The following is a 26,847-nucleotide window of genomic DNA, read 5'->3' on the forward strand; positions in this document are numbered from 1 at the left end:
AGTGGACTTTTGAAGATAAGAAAGAAATTATACATTGTTATTATCAAGCAAGAAGCCCAGAATTTCTGGATAGAAGATATTCAAAATATTAAGTGAGAAATTAGAGGAAAGAAAAATACTTGTGCAAGAAAGACTGTGAAAAGCTTCAAACAGAAATTCGTATTGATTAATACAATAGATTCATGAAAAAAATTATAAAGACCAAGAAGCCTTGGGACATTTGAAAAAAGACATGACTGATGAAGAGTGAAAATATAAAGAACAAAACCTAGAGATTTTTGAAAGTTATAAAAAAGAAACATGGACATGGGAAAGAAAAAGAGATCTGATACAATGCAATACTTATGCAAAGGAGAAAGCCAAACTAAGCAATACAGAAAAATCACATCCAGAGATATTTGAAGATACATACAGGCAAAGGCACCCAGATATGGAGAATTTCAAAACACAAAAAAATAAGATCACAAAGGAGGAACATAGAACAGAAGATTAGTAGCGTAGAAGTTTAAACAAATAGAAGATGAAGCTATGGAATACCTGCAAAGTGAAGGGTTTGATGTAGAAAGTCTAACTCAGGATATGTCACAGCATGAACAATGGCTCTCCAAAGTAAGGACAAACAGGTTGAGTGGGAGACATCTGAAGTAGAAATATGGACTTGGAAAGAAGAAAAGAGGATTAGTCTTACATAAGTTAAATAAATCAAAATTGAAGTTATGGATTACCTGCAAAGTGAAGAATAATGTAGTGTAGAAAATCCAACCATGGTAACATGACAGCATGATGAAACAGTGAGTCCCCAAATTAAGGAGAAACAGGTGGAACGGGATGCATCTGATCAGTTGCCACAAAAAGATACTCTGGAGCCTTCAGTAGAAATCCAGTACAAAAGTTCAGTTGGAGTTGCACAGCAAGGGAAGGAACAGAAAACAGTGGCAACTCTGAAGCAGTTAGTGTTGTGGCGTGAGTGAGTTCCCATATGAAAGAACAATGTATCATGCAGGATGCAGCTGAAGAGAATATGATGCAGGAAGATGTTCTGGAACTTTTCAAAGAATGCCTGCAGGAAACAGAGAGCAAAGAATGCATCCTCAGTGTAGAAGAAAAAGATCTAATGGAAGAGGTGCTTGATTTAATAAAGATGGAGAGATATAAAGACTGATGAAAGAAATAGATTACAGAAAGTCAAAAAGACCCAAAATGTTAAAAGTCCTAATAAAACAAATGAACACAGTAATCAAGACTATCAACAGAAATGCATGTGATATAACATAAGTAAATAGAATATATTACTGTGCAGCTAAATTAATAACCTTGGCGTTTCATAAAAATCTACTGCCAATCATTAGCGGACCAGAGTTCCGCTGTGGTGACCTTACCAGGAAAAGCCGAAAGACAAGCAGCAATTCATTGATGGACCAAAAAAGTTTTAAAGAGAACTGAGAAATAAAACAAAAGGAGTAGAAACACTATCAAAAAAGAGAAGAAATGGATACATTTTGGAGAAATATCTAGAAAGACCCTGAGGAACATAACAAAGAAACTGAATGGATAGAAAAAGTAAAAGAAAAAGTAAGAAGTTCGAATGTACAGGATATGACATGGGATAAAGAAACAGACATAGAAATTTAAACAAAATTAAGAAAAGCTCTCAACTGGAAAACCTCTGGTCCAGATACAGTACCTAACTTCTGGATAAAAATATTAACATCTTTGCACAAAGATTTAGCCCTGAGTAAAAAATTACAGTGATCACAAAACAGTGGCAAACCACTTGCATGATAAAGGACATGTTATTATTATTCCAGGGATAAAAATTCAAAGAAGGATTTTCCAGGGTAAATCTTTGTCACTGCTGCTCTTTTATCTTGCCCTTAATCCATTAAGCTGTCTAATTAGCTGATTAGGTCAGTTTTACAATTTGGCTCCCAGACAGCAACAGAGTTTAAAGACAACTTCTTTTTGTGGATGATTTAAAACTGTATATTTAATCAGATGAGGAGCTGAAAGGCAAAATAGAAATGACTAGAAATTTCTCAGAAATATATTGGATCACTTGGACAGGAAATCAAGAAAAATTCTTCAGTCTTATCAAATTATATATAATATCAGTGTATACTAAGATTTTATATATATATATATATATATATATATATATATATATATATATATATATATATATATACATGTCCCCTATGAAATCCCGAATGCACAGAATCCCAACGTCCAAAATACCGAGATGAAAAGCCCAAAACCCCACATTACCGAAAGACCAGAAACGCAAAATTCAAAATCCTGATGGTAAGTGATTTTGAGTTAGTGCTTCTGGTGTTGCAGTTCAGGTAAGTATGTGTGTGTAAGTGTGTTTGTGAGGGGCCTTAGTGTGTGTAAGTGTGTGTTGTGTGTGTGTGTGTGTGTGTGTGTGTGTGTGTGTGTGTGTATGTGTGTGTCTGTAATGTGTGGATGTGAGTTTGCCTTGTGTATATGTTTGTGTGATCTCAGAGTTAGAATAATAAAGTAGGGGGGTGTGGGGGCACATCCCCCCCACATAGGGGGTGCAGAGGGGCAAAGCCCCCCTGATTATCTTTAGTGTAGGGTGGTTTGTTTGGTTATGGGGGAGGGTGTGTGTATGCTTATGCGTGCGCTGTATGTATGTATTAGTTTCACGATTTTGAATTTCGCACTTTCAATGTTTCAGTAATGATCTCAGTATTTTGGGGGTCGGGATTCTGTGCGTTCTGGATTTTGTAGGGGACCCATGTATATATATATATATATATATATATATATATGGTTCTAGGTTATAACACCGACAGCACACAACATCGACAACGACATCACCGACACCACATCATCGACAGTTCACAAACACGACACCGCACACACTCAACACATCATCACAACAACCAATAAATAAAACAAATTCCCTGACCAAAAACCACACACACAACACAAGCACACCTAAATCCTAACAAACAAACATTAAACCTTACATACACAACTATCCACAACCCTAACCGAAACCCTAACCCTAAGGTCCGTCACTATCGCACACTAACCTAACCCGCGCCCTAACCCTAACTCACTTAACCCACCCCTAACCCAAAACAATTCACTACTGCACCCTTACCTAACCCGCGCCCTAACCCTAACTCACTTAACCCGCCCCTAACCCAAAACATTCACTACTGCACCCTTACCTAACTCGCGCCCTAACCCTAACTCACTTAACCCACCCCTACCCCTACAGACCGTCAACATCGCACACTGACCTAACTCACACCCTAATGTCCGTCACTACCGCATACTTACACATCCTTTCCCCATCTCGGTGTTCTCCGCGTCGGTGTTTTCATCCGTCGATCTTCTGGCGTCGGTGATTTCACTGTCGGTCTTCTCATCTGTCGACGTTGTAACCTAGACCCATATATATATATATATATATATATATATATATATATATATATATATAGATATATATATATATAGATATATATATCTATATAGGACTATTGAACGAAGGTTCAATAGTCCGAATCCACAATCACCGAACACACTTTAAAGAAAGTGCTTTCATCAAAAAAGCACTTTCATTAAAGTGCATTAAAAAAAAAAAAACAATAAATCTACTTTTATGCAGGGGGGCAAGCCCCCCTGCACCCCCCCATGTAGGGGGCTGTGCCCCCCACACCCCCTACTTTAATATTCTCATTCCGAGATCACACTGCAGTGAAGAAAAGGGAATATTCCCTTATCCACACCACACCATAGTATGAGCTCCGCAACAGCCATTCCCCTATGAATCCCTCTAGCTGAAGGCATACTTCTGCAAAAGTGCTTTTTTGGTAAAAAGCACTTTCGTGGAAGCATGCCCGGCTGTTTGTGGTTTGGGGAAAAGTTCCTTCGGGGATCAGTACCAATCCTATATATATATATATATATATATATATATATATATATATATATATATATATATATATATATATATATATATATATCGCTCATTCTGAAGGAGGTATGGTCCTCCTCAGGACTGAGTGCATGTATAGATCTGTAATCGTAGGACTGCACACATATCTGCTGACCACACCAGATCCAAACATAGTGAAAGTTCTGAAACATGAAAATAACCAATCTAAGATGACTTACCTTCTTAGTTTAGCAGAACCATATCTATATCAAGCGGAAATGGAAATCAAACCAGAAGTAAACAATAATCTGGCAGCAGCCAAAAGTACCAAAAAAAAAAAAAAAAAGCAACAACAACAACAAAACATAAATAAATAAATAAATATCGTAAGAAGGAGGATAAGATGAGAAGTCAAGAAATGTGGAAAAGGCATAAATATAGTTTCAGATACAGCAAACTCTTGTAACAACCTCATGTTGATGATGATCTGATGTGGGAATTTGTTAAGGAGAGGTGAATTTAAACCACATGATGGAGGGGTAACATTAGTTTACAAGGTCCATTGAACATGTGGGATAAAGAGACAAATGCATGTTGTGGAAAACAGAACCAGAAAAAAACACACATCTTGTTTCTGGGTGTGATGAACTAATGGCAGAGGTCCTGTATACCGAAAGGCATAATAATCTGCAAGACCTCTGCATCGGGAATTGTGCAAGTATTATAATACTGAAGTAGCTAAGAAGCATTGTAAACATTAGCTACAAAGAGTTATAGAAAATGATGAAGTTTATATCACATGAGATTACCCATTACCACAGTTCAAAAAATAGATGCAAGAAAACCAGATATAGTTGTCCATGAAAAGAAGACCAGAGTAGCATTGACTACGGAAATTGCTACACCCAATGATTACAGCGTCTTATGTACAAAGAGACACAGTCGTAAAATACCAGGATTTGCAAGCAGAAATGAGGACACTGTGGAAGAAGGACACCCACATAGTACAATAGTAGTAGGAGTGATGGATTTCATGGAAAAAATCATTTACAGTCTTATTTATATATGCTATCAATACATGTAACTCCATATGAATTGCAGGATTCAATTCTGGGAACATTGCAGATGTTGTGAAGAGCACTTTTGGATAAAATCAACAATTGAAACAGTACTTATTTCACAAACTTTAATTATATTTTGACCTATGAATGGGGTCTATTGCCATCATGATATTAGAAACCCAAAAGATTTGGAGAAATTAAATTGGGAAATACCATTGTACATTTGACTTGTGTGCATTCACTGATTTATCATTGATGTGCTGTAATGATGCTTACAGGAGTGTTTGCTGCTCAGTAATGATCAGGTGTATGGCATATACCTGTGTTTTTTTATTTGACATTGCCATGACAATATATGTGTATGTGATTGACATTATTAGCTTGCTTATCTATGCCTGTTGATGTTATATGATTACACAGGGTCTATATTACGCAGCCAAAAAACCTTGACAGTGAACACCACTTCATCGACACATATTCAGCAAAATTCACTTCTGCAATTTGCTGAATTCTTAAAGGGCAATCAAATACTTACCCTCCAACCCAGCGGAACTAAATCTAGCTAAACCAACACCCCCACTAACTAAATATACCAACTCAGAGGTCACACTACAGTGGAGAAAAGGGCACAATTTTGTGGTTGGCCAACCATGTCTTTGCCCTTTAAGTATTCAGCGAATCACAGAATTAAATTTCACTGAATACATGTCGACAGAGTGGTGTTTGCTGACAAGGTTTTTCATGAAAGTAATATAGATCCGATTACCCAATACTGTGTATGTGTGATTCATACATGCCCTTTTTGTGGACTTCAGCAGTACAGTCTGCCCATCTGACATATATCTGCCATTTGTTTAAATGTATTTTGAGTTGGCTTCAACAGCACCCTGTGTGGTGTACACATGCATTTGCAAAGTGTAACCTTTCCTTGTTGTCCTGCTTTATCAATATCTTCTTTGATGTGGGCCCAGGTTGTCCTCCTCCCTTCCACCTTTGTAGTTATATAATATACATTGCAGATACATTTGCCTTTGTTGCAATTATTGTCCATTGTCATGTATTATGTTGTTGACATGTTCAACATTTGCCAACTCTATGGTCATTTTACAGATGCTGGACAACTGCACTCAAGTCACTAGCTACTGCTTGCAGTGCATCCTTGTTCATGTTATACTTGTGTGTTGACCAGTGTACACTGTTGAAGTTCATGTTTACAACCTGATATTCTTTTTTTAAGCCTTAATGTTAGATTTTTGCAAATATTCTTATGTCATTTGGTGTGTGTATTTGTACTGACGCTGGTTTTATGTAGGTTCCATTTAGGCCATTGACAGACATACATATATGCCTACACCTGTGTGTTGCCTTTGATATGGCATATGTGTGTCATGTATATACATTCCATTACATGTTTGTTTGGGTTATGTGGATTTGGGTTGTGTGCACCTACTTGTGTATTTAGCATCCATTTTGCCTGCTTTGATGTAGTACTGCTGATTGGCACTGTGCTTGCTTGTTTGCCTTTCACATGCATGGTCAGAAGTTTGGTTTTGTCTGCTGCTGGAATTATCTAATGTTCTTAGATTTGCCTTACACATCTGTGATGTTGCTTGGCTTACACTTACAGTGCTTGCAGACTGCTTGGGTATGTGTTTATTTATCCAATGTGTACTATGATCCTTATTAATTGCCCTACAACACACATCTACCATTAGTCATACACATTCAGGTATGACTGCTACATGGTTTACAACATTTCACGACATGATATTGCATAGGTAAATATTTTTTCTGCAATGCAACATGGTTGGTATGCATCCACACCCTGTCTGACAACTATCCATTGTGTTGTGCATTATGCTGTCTGTGCAACTTAAATGCCCTTACTGTTTTTTCCAACCTTTGTCTGTCATTTGTTGTGATATTTGTTCTATGGGTATACCTGCTGTGATGGCCTTCTCCTCTTTCCCTATCTTTACACTTCCTTCTATTCTTAAAAAAAATGCCAATGCCCCTCTGACTTTCCCTCAGATTTTCCAGTTCCATCTTGTGTGTCCCTCTTCTTCACCTATAACCCATGTCTACTTTTCTACCTCCCACTTTCCTTGGGTGTGTGTATTACTTCTGCTCCCCACGCGTCACGCACCCATTGTTAGCTAATGTTAGCTGTGGTGATGTGGCTGTGATTGCCCTTTCCTTTATTCATTTTTTTATTAGAAAATGTACAGATTCAGTCATACTCTGTAAGTGGTAGATAGAATATTTTAATGATAACAAACTTATGATGATATTCTGTCGCTGTCTCTAAGCTTATTGGAGAGATTGTACTATAAACATGTATTTACAAATGTCAGGCTGCTTACACTGTAAGATTCTTTCTGTAACTTTGTTAATGTACATCGTGCTTTGACAGAGATTTCTTATTATTTATTGATTACTTGTGACTGATATGCAGTGCGCAGATACTACTGAGATACTTCATTGTGCACTGAGATATTCAGAGTTCGCTGTGGCATATGTGCATATTACATTGTTATCCACAGCTTTGCTGCTGATATCAGCATAATGTGGCAGATTCCACATACTTTAAGGTATCTGACCCCAGATGTTAAAAGCCAGTTAAGACAAATTCATAATTGCTCATATGGATATTTATTTATTCAGACAGACTATCAAGACAGATTTGTTCATCTGTGTGTAGGTGTACTCACTGTCCCTGATTTGCCTGTTCATATAAAAAAGTCCATTGTAGTCGATTTTTTTAGTAATGACTATAATTTTATTTACTGCAGCAGCAAGATGTTCATGTCCAGATTGGTACAGCATACTGCAGAGGTTGTACCATAATAGCTGGCTAAATAGTGCAATCAGATATTGGCCTGCTCTGTAGAAGAGAGACATTCGTCCCCTATGAAACATTTTAACAGCATCATCCTGGCAGCAATTTTGCAGGAAGTAGTGTAGGTCAGGTCAAGACAGGACTTCTAAGGGCCATTCTTATGTACTGTTCTCAACTGTGAAGCTTTTGTACAGGGATTTCTAACCCATCTATTTTATTTACACTCACTGTTCTGCTTTGTTGGTTATTTTGTTTTAGGCAGAAACTATAGCCTAAGTTGCTAGAAACAAATTAAGTCTTTTACAGTTTATATTCCATTTAAACTTGCTGACTTAATTTTGTATTACTTCCATAAATTAGTTCAATTAGAACTGTTTAGTTGTATTATCTGAAATTGCTTACTGCTTTAATTTGTTTATGTCTGAAGTTTTACTTATTTATAATTTTCTGTTCCGAACTGGGAAACAGTTCTGTCACTTAATTACTTCTTCCCATTATCAAAATTGTCAAACAATATTTTCTTTCAAATTCAAGCTTCAGACCTTTTAAAGTACTGAAAAGAAAGGATAAACAATCATTAACCCAGGAATACGACATTCATATGTAATAAGGAATACTTATTGTGAAAATGAGATATGTGATACATAAGCTGTTACAATGAAAATGGCTGCTGAGATCTAATTCTCATGTCTGATGATGCAGTATTATGTGTATATCCGGATCCCTATCAGATGATCACATTTTTAGAAACTCAGAATTTATATGATAGGGAGTATATGATCAAGTTTCTGAAAAGAACATTAAAAATAAATAAATTAATTAATTAAAATTAAAATAAAAACAAAAATCTTCCTTTTTTTACATTTTTCAGGGGAGCAGGACCCCTTCACCCCCCACACCCCCTGCAAATTATATATAACAACTCTGAGATCACACTAGAGTGAGAAAAGGGTACATTTTCCAATCTGCACTGTACTATGATCACTGTAGTATGACCTCAGAGCTGGTATATATAATTTGCAGGGGGGCTTGCTTCCCTGCAAAAAAGTAAAAAAAGGAAATGTTTTGTTTTTATTTATTTATTTTTTGATGTTCAGGTTTTCGGAAATTCGATCAACCATATGAATTTCAAGTTTCTGAAAATTCGATCATCTGACTAGGCAAAACCCCATAAAAAAGAAGACTTTTGTTTTTATTTTATTTCTTTTTTATTATGTTCGAGTTTTTGCAAACTTGATGATATGGTCCCAACCATATGAATTTCAAGTTTCTGAAAATTCAATCATGTGATAGGGATCTATATATATATATAGATTCCCAGGAGTCTGCAACATGACTTTTTAAAGTCAGACAGTCTTATACAATGCCAGAATGATAAATAATGAATTGCTACTACAGCAGATCTTATGTCTACATACCATGTGTCAAACAATCCGTGCTCTGTGGCTACTAGGGTTCTTTGCTACATGGGGAGGTTGACGAATTGCTGCATGTAAACAGGTCAGGCATGAATGTAGTCCATATATATGACAACGGAGATATGTTCTACATACTCAGGGATATAGCACCTAGTGTGATTGCCATGGACATGTCTGTCAACCTAAGAAACTCAGGGATATAACACCTAGTGTGGCTTCCATGTATGTGTCGCTCATGCTGCTATTGTTGAAATCAGGTGTTAGACAACTGGAAACTTTTGACTTACTAAGGCATGTGAAGCTGGTCTGTCGGTTGGCTTAGGAGTAGGAAGATGTGAGTAATGTCTACAATCCTACTCATTTACCTTCTCACATCATTTTCTGCACCAGCTTGAGATCGCGTACAAAACCTGCATACTAATTGTACTGAGTATCCAGCACAGCTACCTTCTTAAGGGAGTTGAGATATGTCTCAGCCTTTTCTGTTTCATGTTCTTCAAGATTTCTATGTACTGTTCCATGGCAGGCCCTAGTCTTTAGGTGTATAAGACGTAATGGAAAAGTGACTAATGTCAAGCCAAAGAACAGAAAGTACAAAAGCTCTGTAAGCTACATTATTCTGTAAGGCTTAGTGTCAAAGGAAAAAACTTCAAAGACCAATACACGTAAGGTTCAGTTAAGGTATATTTATTTACTTGCCACAAGGAGACAAAAACATGCAAATACAAGGATTTGTCTAACTACTAACAGGAAGTATGCTCATTCTTATACTATTTTACAAGACATGGCCTTCTGTGGCTGACGTAATCAAACACAACTTTCAGTATTGTTCTACAGCAGATGTTACTCAGATTTTCTGCTGACATGACTAGATTTGTGAGAAACTTTTGAGAAAAACAACCTGGCCTTGGTGGGCACCAATTCGTTTACAAGCTTCCATTGTACAGTGTTACATTTCAAGGTACTCTTCTAATTCAGATACAAGCAAATGCTGACTGCAGTTCATATTTTCAAACAGGCTTTGTCCTAATTATCTATGGTTTCTACAGCTGTGTACAGCACAAACGGAACTTCTTGTCTAAGCTTCATACAAGTAGAATTGTTCTATTCATTATTTTCCTAACATAAGCAGGAATCATCTGCTTCTCAGTAAATTTCCAAGGTACAAGGAAGATTTTAGCTAACAGTACAAGGTCAGAAAGCATCTGCAGTTTGTACAGATTTATGCAGTATGAAATAGAATAAATGTGTTAACTCTTTTCAAGCTCTAAATGCACTAAGCATATTACTAATACACACATTAATACTTATTTTTCTGACATTTCCCCCTTTTAATACTTTTATTCTACTTTCAAAATAAGCATAAACAGTTTGTTTTCTTCTCCTAACCTCCTCCATTCAGGATTTGCAGTTAAGAGAGTCATTCAGTTTAAACTTATGAAAGCATTTTCAATCTTTTAACAGTTCTTCAAACTCAGTACTTTGATATAAGGTTCCAGAAACTGACATGTCTATAAAATCTTTAATCAGTCTTTTCATGCAGGGGATGCCACAAAAAACACATACTCCCTGTAGGAGCATTCCCACACAAATGACAATCAGGATGTTCATTAGGATGGTACTCCACCCCCCAAACCATTTCTGGAAAAAGTCCGTCAGTGGGTTTGGGCCTGGTTTGGTCATGGCCGACACTTGCTGAATTACCTCAAGATGATTGTCTATCTGGTGTTTATGGTCAGGAATATACGAACAGCATTCTTCTTGGATTAAAGCTCAAGTACCACCTCTAGCGGGTCGAGAGCCATGCAGTTCTGAAGCACTACAGTTCTCATAGCATTGAGTTCATCTGTCACCAATTCGAGAGCGGAAAAGTTGCATTACTCATCACTTCGAGAAGTTTCGACAGTTTTCTCAGCTCCCAGATTGATTTCACTGCTTCATATGCCGGTAATATGCCTGTCCGACAAAGTGTATCCTGCACGCAAGGAGTTGCACGGCTGCAAGTCAATTGAATAACAGAAAAAACGCCAGCAACAAAAATGGACTGTAGAAAGTAGTTTATTGATGTATTAATACATCAATAAACTACTTTCTACAGTCCATTTTTGGTAATATGCCTGCCCACGATAAACGCTATCACTCAAGTCCATATGTGTCAGTCCTTTGCCTATGGAATGATGGTCTTTCCAACGTGCATCGATTTGTCCCACTGGATTTACAGGTTTCTTGACGACCTCTCAGACATTTCAAAATTTTCCTCGAGGCAAAACTGCAGTGTGTCGTATGGCCAGAACCAGGTAACCCAAAAAACAACTGCCGGACCAACTCTCAGGTAACCATTTGTATGCCTTTCTGCCACACACAAAATAACAATCCTCTACTTTAGTAGTAACCTTGCTATGAATATACACTCGCCCTGCATGAAACATTTTTCTGTCTATTATAGACAGTTATTTATAAAGAACAGAATTATGTTTTACTTCATCAAGTGTTTTGTGCATCAATCCAAGAAATGAATCATAGTTTGTATTACAATAAAGATCTACATTGTTACCTTTAGTGTAACATTTATAAGGAATAGTCACATTGCATTTGCTCCAACCCACCTGAACAGTATCATTTTTATAAAAACACACAGTTCCCTTTTATGGAACAGACAAGTGCAATGCTATTTTATCTTGTGATGTAATGGTTGAGGTATCATAAATCAAGTTCTCCCAGGTCTCATTGACCCCTAGGGGGACTGTAGTCATTAATAACCCCCCGTATGCTGTCAGCAAAGCTGTGCAAATCCAGCAATTCAAAACATTGAAAGTCTCAGCACACACATATTTAATTGCCTGGGAAGTGTTAAAGTTTGGATGCCAGTTGATGAGTAACGCTTCACGTTTATTCAGTGCAGTCTGTGTGGCTGGGAAAAGGAAAGGCCACAACAAAAAGATTATTGTAACAGGATGATTATGTAATACTTAGAATTTAACAAGTTTTGCATGTACTCAGCTAGTATACTGTCAGCTTCCTGGTCTGCGGGCATGAGAGATTTCCACTGAGGTATATAATAAGCCCTTCCAAATAATTTTTCAAAAGGAGTCAATCCTTTTGCATTTGGAACAGTTCTCATGCTCAACAGTGCCAGGGGCAGACAGTACACCCAATTTCTCTGTGTTTCTACTATTAACTTCCTTAACTTATTCTTTAAAATCCCATAATGCCTCTCTACTAGCCCTGCAGATTGTGGGTGATACGCACAATGATTTTTTAAAGAAATACCAAAATGTCTACTTAACTGTTGTATGGTCTGGTTTACGAAGTGTGTGCCATTGTCACTGTAGATCCTTTCCAGAATGCTGAATCTAGGGATGATTTCTTTAACAAGGACTTTGGCCACAGTTGCTGCGTCTGGATTTTTTAGTCAGAAAGGCTTCCACCCATCTGGAAAACATATCTACAATGACAAGACAATACTTCTTATTTTCACATTTATTCAACTCTATGAAATCCATACAGATAGTATGAAACGGATACGGTGGTGTAGGGAAACTCCCTTGCTTGGGCTTTAATGCCCCTTGTGCATGATGTTTATTACAAACATGGCACATTGAACAGAATTTTTTAGTGTAATTTAAGAATCCATATGTCGTGAACACTTGGGTCACCAGCTGTACCATACCCCCTGTTGAGACATGGCACTGCCCATGGCTCAACAAAGCTGCAGATCTAAACAAATTAGATGGCAATATCAGTTTCCCTTCTTTAGAGATGTACAGCCCCATTTCGAGAATTGCTCCTTGTTTTACCCATCTTTGTTTTTCAACTTGCATAGTAAGTGTCTGCATTGTCTTTAACATTTCTAAGTCTAAAATCTCAGATGGTTGTAATTCCTCATTCAAAAGAAATACTTCTGAAGCTGCCTGCTTTGCAGCTGTATCAGCTCTCGCATTACCTTTTGAAATCCTGTCCTGTTGCTTGGTATGAGCTGTGCATTTACAAATAGCTACTTTCTGAGGTAACTGAATAGATTCTAAAATATCTAAAATAAACTGTGCATGATTGATTGGTTTGCCAGTAGATGTTATCATTCCTCGATTTTTCCACTGTTGTGCAAAAACATGTACAGTAGAAAAAGCATATTGGCTGTCAGTAAAAATGTTCCCACATTTGCCCTTTGCTAAGCTACATGCCCATGTCAAGGCAATCAATTCTGCTGCATGTGCAGATAATTTGTGTGGTAAAGATTTTGCTTCTATAATCTCAATATCAGAAACTACTGCATATCCTACTAGGTTCTGTCCTGCAGGACCCCTTTTGCATGAGCCATCCACGTAGTATGTCACCTCGGCATCATCCAAGGGAACATCCGTAAGGTCTTTTCTAGGCAGTGTCTTTTGCTCAATCACCTGCAGGCAGCTGTGTGGTGTGCCATCTGCAGGGGTTGGGAGCAAGGTAGAAGGGTTCAAAGTCATGCATCGTTCAATTGTCATATGAAGTTGGCTCAACAATATAGTCATACAGGAAAGATGCCTAGCATGGGAAAGATATGCTACCTTCTCTTGCAGTAAAATAATCGCGACTGCATGAGGCACTCTCAATGTGAGAGGGTGGAACAAAACTACTGAGGCCAAAGCCTGTACTGCCATTGCAGCTGCAACTACTGCTTGTACACAGTGGGGTAAAGACCATGCCACTGGGTCCAGTTGTGATGAATAATAAGCAATAGGGCATTGCTTGTCCCTATGCTGCTGTGTTAACACTGATGTCATATAACCTTGCTTACAATCTACAGTTTGGAAAAAACGTTTATGATTGTTTGATAATCTATTAACTGTTTCAGTTTGCAGAAAGCAGATTCTGCTTCTGGTGTCCATTGTAACAAACCCTGTGCTGCCATAGGCTTTTTATAAATCAGGTTAGTTAACGGTGCAGATTCCAAGGCATAGTTTGGAATCCAACTCCGACAAAAATTAGTTGTACCCAGGAAGGACATCATTTCCTTCTTGGTAGTGGGTTTTGGTGCTTGCAAAATCGCTACTTTTCTGTCCTTATCTAATGTCCTACCTCCCTTGGATATTACATATCCTAGGTATTTAACTTGTTTTTTCCAAAGCTGCAGTTTGTTTTTGTTTACTTTATGTCCTTTAGTGGCTAAAAATTGTAATAGCGCTATGGTATCTTCTTTACAATCTTGCTGGGTGGGGGCCGCCAGCAGGATATCATCAACATAAAGCAAAATCTGCCTACCTCTTGGTGGGGTAAATCCCGCCAAGTTGCTTGCCATTTCTTGTGAGAATATTGTTGGACTTTCACAATATCCCTGTGGTAGTCGTGTATATGTATACCTTTTCCCTTGAAATATGAATGCAAACCAATACTGGCTGTCAGGGTGTATCGGTATTGAGAAGAACGCATTGCTGATATCTACCACAGAAAAACATTTCTGTTGAGGTTTTAAATCATTCAACAGGGTGTGTGGGTCTGGCACCGTAGGTGCCCTTGGTATTACTGTGTCATTTACAGCTTGTAAATCTTGGACCATACGCCACTCTCCATTCACTTTCTTAACAGGAAATAAGGGTGTGTTACATGGTGAATCAGGAGATTCCACCAGCACCCCTTTCTTAAGTAAAGCTGCTATAATAGGTTTGATTCCGACCTCTGCATCTTTTCTTAAGGGATACTGTCTTTTTTGTGGTCTAAATGCTGACTTTGGCGTAATAGTAACTGGTCCCGCTGTATGAATAAGTCCTACATCTGATTTTCCTGTTGACCAGAGAGTTTCTGGTATATTCTGTAAGGCATTCTCTTCCTCCTTCAATAGGAGTGCTAATCAGCTGTCCTTGCTAGACTGCAAGTGTACAGCTGGGTGGGTCTGAGTTATCCAATTCAGTTTCTGCATTTGTATTCCCTGTTCTGACAGTTCTAACTCTGTCTGTTTTTCCCATCTCTTGACTTTTTCTCCTAAGTCTACACATTTTACATCCTTGCCCTTAGTTAAGCTAACGTGTGGTAATCGATTAGATTTATAAAGTGCAAGGAACTCCTGGGGAAATGAACAGCTGGCTACACTGTTCCCTTCTGTGTCCCACTACAGATTACGTAATATCAATCTGTTTGCACGGTTTCTAAACAATTCTTGCTCATATTCCTTATCAGGTCCTGGTGTGTTACAATAATACAGAGTACAGTGCAACAAATGCTGTTTATCAATGTCAAGGGAGGGGAACTTGCTGATGGCTATGTTCATCAACTCTTCAGTCACTGCCCCTGGACCAGTTGTAACCAAGTCCTGGCTGTACCAATAAAACATTTTACCCTCCGTTTGCACTGCAAAGGAATCAATTTGTCGCTGTGCTTCCATACCCTGCATAGTCAGAACTACTGTTATACCAAATAGCTGCATAAGGTCTTTGCCCAAGAGGTTTACTGGGCGTTTGCAGAAACAACAATTTTGCTTTCCTGGGTCAATCCTGAAACAGGATCAGTTATCACAATATTATGGGAGAGGGGCTCTCGATAAAGCTGTCCATTAGCTGCTTTCACTAATATGTAATCAGGTGACTCTGAGTTCTCTGGCAGTTTGGAGGGATGTATCAGGATCCGTGATGCCCCTGAGTCACACAAGAATCTGACTTCCCTCCCTTCTACCAGGAGTGTAACTTCTGGTTTTGTGTCTGCTAAATAGAGCTCTAAGCTCAATAAAGCCAAATGTAATATTTCTTTTTCTTCACTATCCGTGACTTCCTGCACTTCCTTTATTTCTTCTGTCACATTCTCTACTCTCTCTATCACATACTCATTTGTCCCTTCTCTGCTATCCCCTTCTAGTGATTCCTGACTATCATATAGTCAGTCCTCACCCTCCTTATCTTCCGTGGTTGCTTTCTTGTTTTTCTTGCAATCCCTTGCCAAGTGTCCCTTTTTACCGCATTTAAATCATTCACCCCTTTTCTTTCGCCCTTCAAAGTCCTCTGATCGCTGATCAGATTGTTTGTTCCCCTGGGCAATTCTCTTGCCTTTTTTCCTGGACTGTACTACATAAACTTCTGCTCCATTTTCTACAGAAAATACTTGGGCTTTCTTTTTCTTTTTGCTATTAAAATGCTTTTCGGCATGCTTAGCAGATTCAAGCAATGACTGTAACCTGCTTGTATGATGATCTACCATGTGCTTTGTAATAAAGCTGCTTATGGGTGCAATACTGCCTTTCAAAAATGTATTCTTTAACTGCTGCTCATATGGGGAATCATGTGTCTGATCTTCAGAAACCTGCATTCCACAATGGTTATTAAAACATTCTAATAGTCTGGCATAATATCTGTCAATAGCTTCACCTTTCTGTTGGATGCATTGATTAATGCAAGTCCAGTCTGCCCTAGGCTTCCATTTCTCAGAGATGCGGTCTGTAAGACCTTTCACTCTGTTGTCTAATTCTGCACTGCTATGTGGGAGGGGCCTGAGCGCAGGGATTCCAGTCGCCACTAATCATGTGCCAGTCTGGTCCCACAATTTGACTGACTACTTTTTCTACCTCTTCTCCATTTAAATTATAACTTAGCCTCATTCCTTGCAAATCTTCTAAGAAATGTCTAAGATTAACTTTTGGATGGGGAATTCCCTCAATGGCTTTTCGGATGTCTTCCGGAGTCCAGGGTCTATACACTAGAATAATTGGGTCCTGACCTTCTCACCCTGCCTGAGGATTAGGCACTTCTATAAGTGGGCATATTTCTTCTTCACTCATAAATTATGAATTTCTACCCATTTGATATAACTCAATGTCTCCTTTTGAGTTTCCTGCTCATGTTCGAGACCTGGTCTCAATGGGATCTCTAATAAACTGTTTCGCTTTTGTAGGGTCTCTACTTACAGTGACAGCAGGATACCACAGGGGTGGACTAACTCGTTCACTTGCCTCATATTCTGGTAAGGGAGGTGGAGGGGCTGATGCTATTACTAAGTTATTGTCCTCCTTATCTAAAAACATTGCTTTTGAATTATTACTCTTTTGTTCCCTTCAGTTTACTTCCTCAATCCACCTGTGTGCCTGAGGAATTCCTAATTGACGTTGCTTTTTTACCCGACCTTTAGAATCGGTTTTAAGCTGTTTGACAAGTTTGACAAGGGGGGATTTTTCTAATTTACCATCAAATTCATACTTATTAACCCATTTTGAATAGTATTTAATATTATCAGCACGTTGTGACTGCATGTATTTCGCTTCTTTGGTTAACGGCGGATTTTGGGATCTTTTTGTACAATTATTACCCATTTTGTTCTACCCTTTTAATCGTTACATAACTCCTTATTTTTAACGTGGTACCATGGATTTTGTTATAGTCTCTTCAGAATGACTGCCTACCTGCTCTGTTTCCCTGATCTATGACAAGACAGTAATCTTTTTGTCCCTGACTTGTATAAACAAAGTCTTAACAAAATAAATACAAATCTAGTCCCCGATCTAAAACAGAAAAAAAAGTAGATTCACCTTACCTGAGCCTTCGTGATTGATCACCTGGTTCGAGTAAACCCGTCCTTTAGTCGCAGATCAGAAAGTGGCTGGCCTCTTTTGTACGACAATTCAGTCGGAGGGCTTTTCAACTAAGAAGAACCAATGTGGTTTCGTCCCCGTACAGTTTCAAGCCACCTGGCCTGTCTGATCCGAGGCGAAGTGAGGTTTTCCAGTCCGAAGGACCAATCAGTCAAAGGAAAAAACTTCAAAGACCAATACACGTAAGGTTCAGTTAAGGTATATTTATTTACTTGCCGCAAGGAGACAAAAACATGCAAATACAAGGATTTGTCTAACTACTAAAAGGAAGTATGCTCATTCTTATGCTATTTTACAAGACATGGCCTTCTATGGCTGACGTAATCAAACACAACTTTCAGTATTGTTCTACAGCAGATGTTACTCAGAATTTCTGCTGACATGACTAGATTTGTGAGAAACTTTTGAGAAAAACAACCTGGCCTTGGTGGGCACCAATTAGTTTACAAGCTTCCATTGTACAGTGTTACATTTCAATGTACTCTTCTAATTCAGATACAAGCAAATGCTGATTGCAGTTCATATTTTCAAACAGGCTTTGTCCTAATTATCTATGGCTTCTACAGCTGTGTATTTTCTCACAGCACAAATAGAACTTCTTGTCTAAGCTTCATACAAGTAGTATTGTTCTATTCATTATTTTCCTAACATAAGCAGGAATCATCTGCTTCTCAGTAAATTTTCAAGGCACAAGCAAGATTTTAGCTAACAATGCAAGGTCAGAAAGCATCTGCAGTTTGTACAGATTTATGCAGTATGAAATAGAATAAACGTGTTAACCCTTTTCAAGCTCTAAATGCACTAAGCATATTACTAATACACACATTAATACATATTTTTCTGACACTTAGATTGCAAAAATTTCTGCACATGTTGTAAATAAAGGAACAAAGATGTTTTCCTGCATGAGAGCTTAGATTTTCCAGAAGTACTATGCTAGACATCCACTGTTGCCTAGTAGGTGGAACTTCAACTTCAGTCATTAGGTCAGTTGCCTAATGTCGAAATTTGGTCAGGATGTCAGTAAACTCTATTATGGTCTACACTCAAGGCAGCTTTTATAGTTCAACATATATTAAAGGTCTTTTATGTGAATTTGTACTTATCACAGATCTTGACATATATGAACATTTGAATAAATTTCGTTGAATGGTCTACCATCAATGTACCATCAGTTTTATACCTCCTTGCAGAAATGCCTAATTGTACTTAACTAATGTGTTATTGACCACTGAAAATAATATCTTATAATGATGCAGTGATGGTAATGTACCTTCTGAGTCTGATTCGTCTAAATGTCTCAATAGCCAATTATAATAAAAAGGTGACCAGCGCAATAGACGAATAAGCACCTACCAATATTCATTTACTATTTCTGCTGAAAAAAAAATCAGGGTTTGATGTAGCTTGAGTGAATTAAACAGACAATTCAGAATGTTGCAAATGAAATGGCCTAAATCAGGATTTATAAGAACTGACTTTTACAAATGGATTGTACACCATTTCTCAGATCACAATGTGAAACAGGTTATCTTTTATAGTCTTAGAAATTACATTGGAAACAAATCAATTTGCTCACCTCTTTCAGAAAATGGAAGTGCTGTGCTGCAAAGTCTGACTTCACAAAAGTTATGCCTTAACACAGATAGTGTGAAGAGTTGCACATGTCTTATCCTACAATACTGAATCATTCAGAATGTAGAATACCTTTCATTTCTAAAGAGGGCAGATGCTAGAATAACTGGATGACTGAAGGTATTTTGCAGAAATGCATTTTTTTGTCTGGCATTTCAAAACTGTTTATAACTCTTTCTGTTGAATTCATATTAAATCTCGCATTCCCTTTATGCTATATTTTTTGTATTCTAAATCCCAACATAATAAAGACCTAGTTTGCTTAAATACGATCTGCTGCCCATGTGTCCTTTCTGTTACCCTGCTAAATGAAAATCAGGAGATCACAGACATGCTTGTATTATTTTTTCTCAAAAAAGCTTGTTATGTTTTTGTTTGTTTGTTTTTTTTCTCTACTACAGCTGCATCTATTATGGTAAATCTGTGAATGCCACTCAGTGAAAGCATCTTAAATATTATAGCAATAACCCATGCCTGGGTGTGGGTAATGCTGGATTTACCCACGGTTGGCGTGGTTTGGTCCCGAGGGCGAAGCCCGAGGGACCAAACAAAGCCAACCGTGGTAATACAGCATTACCCACACCCAGAAGTGGTTATTGCTATTATACCATGACATTATTTAAGAAAAGAAACTATTACTTTTCTTAAATAATGGCATAGTATAATGCCTGTTTACTGCCCTTCCACAGATGTCTGGCATCCGCGGCAGTTCTGATGTACTGCGCACCTGCGCAGTACTTCAGAGCTGTGGGCAATGGAGAAAGCAAGATCTCCATTGCTTTTTACTATTTTGCTATGTTAAATGGGTTTAACATAGCGAGACAGTTTTAAAATAAGCAATGGAGATGTCCGTTGCTTATTTTAAAACTGTCTCGCTATGTTAAACCCATTTGACATAGCAAAACAGTAAAAAAAGCAATGGAGATCTTGCTTTCTCCGTTGCTTTTTTTTTAAAACCTGTCTTGCTATGTTAAATGGGTTTAGCATAGCGAGACAGCTTTAAAATAAGCAACGGAGATCTCCATTGCTTATTTTAAAGCTGTCTTGCTATGTTAAACCCATTTAACATAGCAAGACAGTGTTTTAAAAGTAGAGTTATACTAATGGAAAAACGTCTGGGTGACCGGACCTTTTGCCATTAGTATACCTCGATTTACAATGTGCACGCTGGCCAATCAGCGTGCACGTTTTGGGGGGGTCATGGTATAATTCTGTATAATCCAGCATTTAGCATATTTAAACATAAAGCAGTATGTTTTAAATTTTATATGAGAAAGCACATCTTCCTGTAAACTTTGTATTTGTTAACTTTTCATGTTAGTTTTGTATGTTACTAGCATTATTGCAGTTATGCCTTACTCTGGACACCATATAATATGTCCTATGCTGAATACCAAATAATAGTACACCGGACCTGCAATAAACATTGTGCACAGGCTAATAGATATAACCACTAATTATTTTTTTAACAATGTGGACTTATAATTAGAATTGCTTTACCTTTGGGTAAAGTTTGAATCTAGAGTTAATTGAACAGTGGTCCTATGGAAACAAATCACAAAACATTTAAAGAAATGTTTAAATGTCCAGTTATTTATATAAAAAATATATTTTAATGTTTCTCATTGTACTACAGAAAACTATAACAGTTTATTTTAAAGACCTTAATATGATATAAACCAAGAAAAGCTAATCTCTTTTTTCACTTAGCTATCATGGAAGAACTTCTACAGTAATAACCATTGGGATTTCTTCTTTATTCCTTCACCCTGGAAGGAGAACTTCTGCAGTAATGCCCATTGGTATTTCTTCTTTATTCCCTCAGCCTGGAAGGAGAAATTCTACAGTAATGACCATTGGGATTTCTTCTTTATTACCTCACCCTGGAAGGTGAACTTCTACAGTAATAACCAATGGGATTTCTTCTTTATTCCCTCACTCATAATGCATTATCTTACTGCTATCACATGTTGCACTGGTACACTTCAGGCTAATAAGGTGAGATCAGTTCCTGTACTATTCATTTCAACTCAAGGTATACAGACTTCTTGCTGTCTTATGCTGCATGGATACCCTTCATGGTTATAGGGTGTGCTTACCTCCTATATCACTCATTTCAGTGCAGGGTGCATGACCTTCCTGTTATCATATACTGAGCTGATACATTTCAAGTTAATAGGGTGTGTTCATCTAGTGTGTCAATCATTTCAACCTACGTCCATTAAAGAAGCAGAAGCTCCAATGCAGGAAAAACAAATCAAGAATATAAGAGAAACCTCCACAATGGAAGATCAGAGCAGGATGACCAGAATGCTACTGTGCAATCACATTCATCTAAACCATAACATTAAGATAATGGCACAGGTCAAATACTGTTTGCTTTTTTTTTTCTTTCTTTTTTTGCCATCTCCAGACCTTTGAAGTTATAGCTATCAAATCCAGACCCACACATTAGTCTTGCTGAGTCAATTGTTTATCTCCCAATTGTGTAAACTAGTTACTTCTGTGAAATTGCCTCTTCAAGAAATGTAGGGAAGCCATGAGATAGTATTAATTCCTTCCATTACTACAATAGTCCACCTGCTGCTGCTGCAGAGCAAGGAGGCTGCACAGAAATGGTGGAGACAGTGAAAGGATGGTAGCAAGCACTCACTCCAGAAATCGTCATCATAGATGATTAGTACACATCCACTATATCAAATTTCAGAGGACTTTTTAACTGATAATGAGTGCATTTTCTGTTATATCTGACTACTGTTGTTTTCTGTACTGAGGAAGTGTTAGGTAGAATTCCAAGATAAAGTATTATATGCCTGAGTGCCTTGAACAAGAAGACCTTAAGGCAATGAATTATTTAAAGGAACATGGAGATGCAAAATCCTTAACAAGAACTGCTTAGTAAGACTCAGCTGTTTCATTCTTCTGTCCTCCACAAGGTCATGATTTGTAGGGATGCCAGATACATGTACCTTGACTGTGTAATAATTTCTACCCCAGTCCTACAACTGCTTGAGATAAAGAAGTATGACAGGACCACCTGGACAATAACTTACTGAGGCACTGTAAGATATCACTTGCGGAAGACAGATCATCATTTTTTAGCAGCATAAGTCAGAAAATTTGAAGGCTCTGTGGTGGGTTTAATCACCGTTAGGAATTCATCATGAATATGTGGCAGGATCAAAACATCTCTGATCTAGATGCTAAGGTGAAGCCAACTGTCACATCAACCGAGGAGACTTCCTAGGTTTGTAATCGTATAATTTTTATATTGGTGAGATTCAGTGAACCACTATGACATTCTCTACCATCACTGCTTGATAAAGATGAGTCTTGGTCTTTCTTCTCTTAATTTCATGATTTAATTTTGAATCAAAGTGACTGGTCTTTCTTCTCTTCATTTTATGATTAGACTCTAAACCGAAAGTCATAACAGAAAGACATGCAATATTTTTTCTGCCATAGTAAAGAGAAGTCAGCCAGCAAACAGTCTGCCTTTTCCATGCTTAACAAAGATGAACAGAGGATAACCATTTTCTTCAGAATGCTGAACAGTATGATTTCTTGTGTGCCACATTCCCAGAAAGACTTAGGCATAAGTTTCCGGAGCTGATCAACAAGCAAGCATTCACACAAGGTCTACCTACAATACTTTAATAAGCTTCAGAATGTAGAAGTGAATATGATGCCTGGGCAAAAGATTATGTGTGTCTGAGCTCCCAGATGTGAGGTTTGTTTGCTACAGCCTTCTTGAAGTCTATTTTCCAACAGAATAACTTTGGAAGACCACAATTGGAGGGTTAAGTAGGTATGAGTTATTGAGTGGTGTAGGTAAAGGAAGAGAAATACTGCATTATATAAGTTTGAGTGCTAAAAGTCTCAGAAATTTGTTTCAGCAGTCTGAAACTATTTATATTAGCTATTCTAAGAGAAAATGACAAATAGTACAAAAACAATTCTCTTGTTCCCATATCTTGATAGCTTTGCCTTCTTACTATAGATCTCTGTTTAATTTCTCCGAGTGTTTTTGGTTTCTATTACAATAATGGGAATGGACCCCACTTTTAAGTCAAAATCATTAAAATTCATGACATCACTATTGTTTTTATATTTGCTGTTAGCCCAAAGTGCTTTTTTTCAGCATCTGCAATGTGCCCAGAACTGATTACATCTGGAATTCATATGGAGTTACATGAATCTGTAGCAAATCTAATTGTGACTGTGAATGATTTTTTTCTGAGAACCATTGCTCCTACTACTATTGTAACTGTGTGGGTATCCTTCTTCCAAACTGACCTCATTTCTACCTGCAAATTCTTGTATTTTATGTGTAATGCCTCACCAATGAATAGTAATCAAGGAGCCTCAATCCTCACCACTGGCACCAGTGAGGGACATACGCTAGGAGGATAGAAAGTACACACACACTATTTCAAAATTCAGCTCTTTGCATCAAGTGCAATTTCCTTTAAGAGAACACAAAGACCACAGTCAGTCCAGGCTGGTTTCTCACTCTTTCTCCTGATCCCCAGTAAGACTCCCTATTGGCACAGCTATAGAGTTGAGTCCTTAGCAAGGGTTCCAAGCCATGTCCTCCAACACTCTCTCTGACCAACCAGTGCTCTGTGTGCCTGCTCAGGTAGCTGACTCACACACACACACACACACACACACACACACACACACACACACACACACACACACACACACACACACACACATACATGCACACCCACACGCACACACACACACATACACACACACACACACACACACACACACACACACACACACATTTTGAGATTTTGATTTGCACACGCACACACACATACCTGGGAAAGACTGGCACAGGTTTACTAGTTATGCCCCCTTTTGTCCAGACAGTAAGGTAGTTTTTTTCTGCCACCAGAACATCTTATCAGATACTTTAAGGCCCTTAACAAAGGATGTCCAATCTTACTGTATGATATCAATATTAATACAAATTGTAGTTTGACCAAGAACAAGGCTATTAAGAGTGGTCCACACAGTGTCACCAAATAAATATGCAAGTACTCTCAAAACTTAAGTATCTCTACACAGATCAGCCACAATGAAAGGTTTAAATATATTTAATAATAAATAATAAAAGAACAAGACAATACTACATATATATTCACATTGACATCAGAGTTCAAAACCACAGGAAATATTTAAAACAACATTGCAGGACAGTCTCAAATAACTAAAGAAAAATATCTAAACTGAGCTTTACTATATTCCTGACTAAATCTGAGAGAATTACTATAACCTAGTGATGTACTGTTAGAGGAAAGCAGATGTGGTGAATGTATCTTTTAGTTGTTGTCAGGTCCAAGACAGAAAACAGAATGTTCTGTCTCTCTAAAACACTTTTCAAATTGATATCTACAATGGGATGGCTTGCAGAATTACATAATTTCTTCTCATTTGACTTCTATTTCCCAGGTGAAACTCCCACTGCTGGAAGATGACAGTATTTAGCATCTACATGTAAAAATACATAGACCTGATATCTTTGGCAGATTCTGGAAGTCATAAAACAATTGCATTCCTTCATGCTTTCAGGAGTAGTAATTAGTTCACTACGAAGACAATACACAAAGCTTCTCAGTACAGACTGTTGTCTCTAGTTGCATTGAAAGCTGAAAGATAGCGTGTTTTGTTGCAGAGCCTATAAAGTAATTTAATTTCAGTTATTTTCTAAAGTTTGTTGGACTGAAGTTAATCTCCTGTACTCCAGTTTCCACTGTTAAAATATATACATTTAGACAATAACAATAGTGCATTTACATTTCTGTTCTCTTCCAGCAGGGCACACTGTGGATGCATTTCAAACACAAACACTTTATAAAATACCTTTTCAACACACGTCTATACAAACTAGTTTGATATACATATGACATACAGTTCTAATGCAGTTGTAACACAAACATCTTATATAAATCATGTTGATATTCACAAATGACATATAATTATTTACAAAATTCCAGACAGCTGTGCTGACAGTATCTTCCTTCATCACATTTTTCATCCACTCCCTTCGAAGACTCAAGCGAGTTTTTCAAATGACCCTTGAGAAATGTGTGAGAGGGATGAATCAACCTGGAAATACAATTACCCCATACCCTGTCTTGACAGCCCATCTGCTTTGGCATTGCTAACCCCACTGCAGTACTGCACTGTCATACCATATGCCTGCGACTCTAGACTCAACCTAAGTAACTTGGCATTTTGCTGGCTGGCTCAATGTAGACATGTTAAGGGATTGTGATCTATAACTACAGTGAATTTCCTTCTATACAGATAAGGTTGAAGCTTCTACAGTGCCCATACTATAAGTAGACATTCCTTTTCTACAGCTGCACAGCATTCTTCCCTGGCTTGGAGCCTATGGCTGAGATATACCACTGGGTACTCCTCTTCATCTGAGGAAACCTGGTTGAGTATAGCCCCCACCCTGTGGTTTGAAGCATCCACCTTCACAACAAATTCTTTCCTGTAATCTGGACTAGCTAACACAGGCTCTCCTCCCAAAGCTCCTTTAGGCTGCTGGAATGCCGGCTCACATGCTGGGGTCCACACTACCTTATCTGGCCTGTTTTTCCTAGTCAGGTCTGTGAGGGGAGCAGTTATGGTACTATAGTTTAGGACACACTTTCTGTAGTATCCTGCTGTTCCTAAGAATGCCCTCACCTGCTTTTTGGTAACAGGGGCAGGCCATGCTTGATTGGCTTCCACTTTGGCAGGTTCTGGCATGATCTTACCACTCCCCACTCTATGTCCAAGGAAGGAGACTTCTGCCATACCCACCTGACACTTACTGGGCTTAATGGTCAGACCTGCCCTCTGTAGTCTGCCCAGCACCTCCTTGACATGGTGAAGGTGCTCTTGCCAGGAATGGCTGTAGATGGCAATATCATCCAGGTAAACAAGGGCAAAATCTCCTGCTCCTGCTATGATGATCTACCAGCCTCTCGAAAGTTGCTGGGGCACTTTTCATTCCAAAGGGCATCTTCCTGATCTCATACAAGCTGAAAGGAGTCACAAAAGCTGACCTCTCCTTAGCGGTAGTAGGTAGTAGCTCTTGGTAAGATCAATAGTGGTAAGATACTTAGCCTCACCCAGCTGCTCCAGGGCTTCATCTATTCTAGGCATGGGGTAAGCATCTGACTGTGTGACTATTTAATTTCCTGTAGTTCACACAGAACCTGGTGCTGCCATCTTTCTTTGGTATCAGCACCACTGGGGAGGCCCAGTGACTGCTGGACTCCTGGATCACCCCCAGTTCCAACATTTCCTGTATCTCCTCCCTCAGAGACTCTTTGACTCTGTCTGGAACCCTATAAGGGGCCTGCCTAATAGGCCTTTGTGGTCCTGTATCCACATGGTGCTGCACCAGGTGGGTGCACCCTAGTTTC

The sequence above is a fragment of the Protopterus annectens genome, chromosome 3.part0 (genome assembly GCF_019279795.1).
Source record: "Protopterus annectens isolate FY-2018-M chromosome 3.part0, PAN1.0, whole genome shotgun sequence".
Taxonomy (NCBI): domain Eukaryota; kingdom Metazoa; phylum Chordata; order Ceratodontiformes; family Protopteridae; genus Protopterus; species Protopterus annectens.